Below are 4,619 nucleotides of genomic sequence, written 5' to 3' on the forward strand. Positions count from 1 at the left end.
TGTAAGTTCTAACCTGTTGTATTTGGCGCATGTGACAAATAAACATCGATTTGATTTGATTCCCCAGTGTTGCATATTAGGGGGTTCTGAGTGAATGGGATCCAGTGTCAACATCCTTCTAGGGGTGTCCAGGGGCATTACTTTCAACTGTGTCAGCATGAGCAGTGCTCTCGCTCTCTCTGCTGACTGTCTCTGACCCCTTCCTTGACAACCAAATTGAATCAGAATGTAGGCAACAAAATGTGTCATAGCAGTGGGATACAGTCAGCAAAGATGAGTTGAAATGATAGTGCCTTATAACTCAACATCTCACCTGATGATCTGTTTGCCCTCTCTACTGCCTGTCCTTTACCCTCTCATAATCATATGACCAAATACCATTATCATATGACAAAAATGGCTGTCCTAAACAATGATTGGTTACCCACATAAACAAATACTACAGTTTACTATAGAATACTACAGTACTTACTATATAATTCCATAGTAAACATAGTAAACTATAGTATACTGTAGAATGCTATACTGCACGCTGTAGTACTACACACTGTAGTATACCTCGATCATGTGTAGAACTTACTATAGAATGTTGTAGTATACTGTAGAATAGTACAGTAAATACTACAGTACTATCCGCAAAAAAACAATTATAAATTCCACAGTAATGTCTGAAAAAACACTACTAATTGCATATACGCTGCCCATTCCACTCCCCCATATCACAATTTGCCCACCCATAAGTGAGAAACCTACATGCCAAGGATAGACCATATATTGTGTTCCCTACAAGTTACAGAAAAGAGCAGAAGCTCTGAACTACCATTTCAGACCCAAGTCCTACCGACCAACAGATGGAAAGTGTGCTCTTTTAGTATTTCTCCAGTAGTTTTCACCAAGGTGAAAGCCTCTACTTCTATGTCAAAGATAATAAAATTAAAAAAAACATAGTAAATACTACAGTAATGTTTGCAAAAACACTAAAATAACTGCTATAGTATACTACAGTTGGCAAAAACGCTACAGTAAATACTACAGTATAGTACAGTACATTACAATCTACAAAACACAATTACTATAGCACATACTACAGTTTTATTTTAATACAGTATTTATACTAGTTAACTGTAAATATTGCAGTATAGTACAGTACATATTACATTAAATACTACAGAAAAGTCAACAAAGCACTACAGTTAATATTATAGTATTTATACCATAATATAACGAACATTTTTTTTAAATGTGGGTAGTTTATTAACATGAATTAGATTCTGCTTTTATTTGAAACATTATTCATTTACGGATGGAGGAGTCGGATGGAGGATCAGAGATTGATCTTAAAATCGAGGTTGCTGATGACGAATCTTCATCTCATTCTGATGTTGACTTCGAGCCTGCGCCTCTGATGCCTGAGCCTCGCCACAGAAACTATAGAACAGAGCCAACTGAGACAGTGATCCCAACAGCCACAGTGACACGGGAGTCTGGGAGGGATGGCACAGTTTGGGTAGAAAATAGTGACGAGAGCGCAGCCTTCCCAGAATATTCTCACAGAGAGAGCAGGCCCTACACCTCACACAACAAGATAAATTGCGAGTGCACTCTTTGTTTATGTGACAAGCAGATGTTGCAGCACATCGGTGATTAAACTGTCACACATGCGCACAAGAAAAGGAAACAGTAAGTGGGACACGTCTATGGACGAACTCAAAGCATTTATTGCACTCTTCTATGTCTGTGCGGCTTACGGCGGAAAGAGCATGGATGTGGAATCATTTTGTTTTGATAGGTATGGGGTGGACATTTTCAGAGAAACCATGCCACGCAACCGCTTCAGAGAGATTAAGCGACACCTGCGTTTTGATGACAAGGCGACAAGTCCAGTAAGAGTGCAGACGGACTAGTTTGCCGCTGTCTCAGACACCTGGAAAGGTTTTATGTAGAATTGCATTAATTGTGACAAGCCAGCAGAAAACATAATTGTTGATGATCCCAAACAAAGGTCAATACACTTATACCCAATACATGGCCAACAAACTGGACCAATTTGGAATTAAGTTTTGGTTAGCAACCGATGTCGAAACCAAGTACTTGCTCAATGGCTTTCCATATCTGGGGAAAGATGAAACCATACCAGCGGGTGAGCGCCTATCTGAGACTGTGATTTTGAGACTTGTGGAGGCTGTGTCAGGGAAAGCCCCACAAAATTGTCAAAGACTCCAGCCACCCTAGTCACAGACTGTTCTCTCTGCTACCGCATGTAATCAGTACGTGTGCGCCAAGTCTAGTACCAAAAGGCTATTTTTTTATGTCAGTAGACTTAGTAAATCTTGTCTTAACGTGTTCACGCTACACGTTCCCCAAGGGCACCCCCCCCCCCACCCCCTCAACTCAAAAAGTGGCGCACAGAATGCAAAACTATTCTTAGAAATATTTAACCTCCACACATTAACAAGTCCAATAGCTCAAATGAAAGATACACACCTTGTTCATCTACCCAGCGAGTCAGATTTCTAAAATGTTTTACGGCGAAAACATAGCACATATGTATGTCAAACCACCACAAAGACACAGACGATATGTAGCCATTTTGTCGAAAAGAAGATGCAATCAGATAAATAATTCACTAACCTTTTGAAAATCTTCATCACATGACAGTAATAGGACGTTACACAGTACATTTATGTTTTTTTCTATAATATGCGATTTATATCCATAAATCTCCGTTTACATTGACGCCATGTTCAGAAAATGCTAAAAAAATGTCCGGAGAAATTATAGATATCTCTGCCAGAAAACACCAGATAACAGCAATACACATCATAAACTTTGACTAAATATATATGTTCTACATATAGTTAGAAAGATACACTGCTTCTTAATGCAATCGCTTTGTCACATTTCTTTTTAACATTACAGAAATCGTTTACTATTCAATAATCTGAGACGGCGCTCAGACATAAGCAATATTTCTCCGCTATTTCTCCGCTACAGAAACACAAAATTACAACATAAATATTCCCTTACCTTTGATGGTCTTCGATCAGAATGTAGTGGAAGGAGTCATACTTACCCAAAACATTGTTTGGTTTCAAGTCGTGTGTCTTTGTATTAGCATATGCTTCAAGTTCCAGCTGAAATGCATCCAAAATGACTTCTGGTCCTGAACAGTTGCGCATCAAAACTTCAAAATTACATATTATAGGTCGACTAAACTGGTCAAACTAAGTGCATAATCAAGCTTTAGGATGTTATTAACGTACAAAACAATTGGCGATTCAACCGGACAAAAGCAGACAATCTGGAACGGAGGAATGACTGTGTACAATTCGCGCCAGAACGCGCATCTATTTTCTCGCAACACTCACAATTTTGCATGCTAAAGGGTCAAAGCTCGCGGGATTTGCACAATTAAACGCTCTACTGATAGAAGACATCTCGCGGAAGACATAGAAACTGTTCCCAGATCCATAGCTTGTTGGGAAGGGTGGAGGCGATGACGTCAAAGTTGGCCCAACTTTCTGAATGAGAAAACTAGTTTGGGAGATTGGCTGCCCTGTTCTGCTATACATACAGACATAATTCAAACGGTTTTAGAAGCTTTAGAGTGTTTTCTATTCAATAATAATTATTATATGCATATATTAGCAATTTTGGACAGATTTTCTTTCAGTTTACTATGGGCACGCAATTCATCCAAAGGGGGCAGTATTGTCCCGAGCCTTAACAAGTTTTAACTCTATTTCTAGAACTTCATTGTTGGTTTAGAGCTTGTAAGTAAGTATTTGACCCTAAGACTGTTGTATTCGGCGCATGTGACAAAAAAAGAAGATTTGATTTCACTCGGAATTTAACTCTTTTTGCACAATTTTATCTCATCACCAATAGTTAACTAGTTACCCAACAACATAGGAAGTACTTACGAGCGCTCGTGAATATAATTACCTCTCCACAGCAAACACCACAAAGAGAAAGGAAGAGACAGCGGGTAGTGAAACTGGTGATTTATTACTGCAGACCAAAGCAATACATCACAAACCGATGAAAATGGAAAGAGAGGAGAAATTGCATGTTTTTATGTTGTTTCACTTTTACCACAAACTAGTGTATTTGGCAGTGGTGGGATCCAATCATAAAATGAGGAACTGAGGAGCACTCTGGTGAAATGTTTACTTACTACAAGCCCTTAACCAACAATGTAGTTGAATTAAAGAAAAATAAGTGTTAAGTAAAAAATGTATAAATAAAAAATAAAAGTAACAAATAATTACAGAGCAAGAGTAAAATAACAATAGTGGGGCTCTATTACAGGGGGTACCGGGACAGAGCCAATGTGCTGGGGCACCGGTTAGTCAAGGAAATTGAGGTAATATGTACATGTAGGTAGAGTTAAAGTGACGATGCATAGATAATAAACAGAGAGTAGCAGCAGCAAAAAGGGGGGGGGGGGCAGCAATGTAAATAATCTGGTTAGCCATTTGATTAGCTGTTCAGGAGTCTTATGGCTTGGGGGTAGAAGCTGTTAAGAAGCCAGTAGCTGCCTGGCACTTTGGGGATTTTTTTCTCCAATCAATCAAACTCATCATGTTATATTATTGAGGGTGGGTCAAATTGACCTG

General features: G+C 38.9%; 1 pseudogene; it reads left to right on the forward strand.

The window, feature by feature from the left end:
- Positions 1–856: 856 nt before the first annotated feature.
- LOC135525380 (U7 small nuclear RNA) lies at positions 857–908 on the forward strand (annotated as a pseudogene).
- The last annotated feature ends 3,711 nt before the right edge of the window (positions 909–4,619 follow it).

Source organism: Oncorhynchus masou, chromosome 31 (assembly GCF_036934945.1).
Source record: "Oncorhynchus masou masou isolate Uvic2021 chromosome 31, UVic_Omas_1.1, whole genome shotgun sequence".
Taxonomy (NCBI): Eukaryota; Metazoa; Chordata; class Actinopteri; order Salmoniformes; family Salmonidae; genus Oncorhynchus; species Oncorhynchus masou.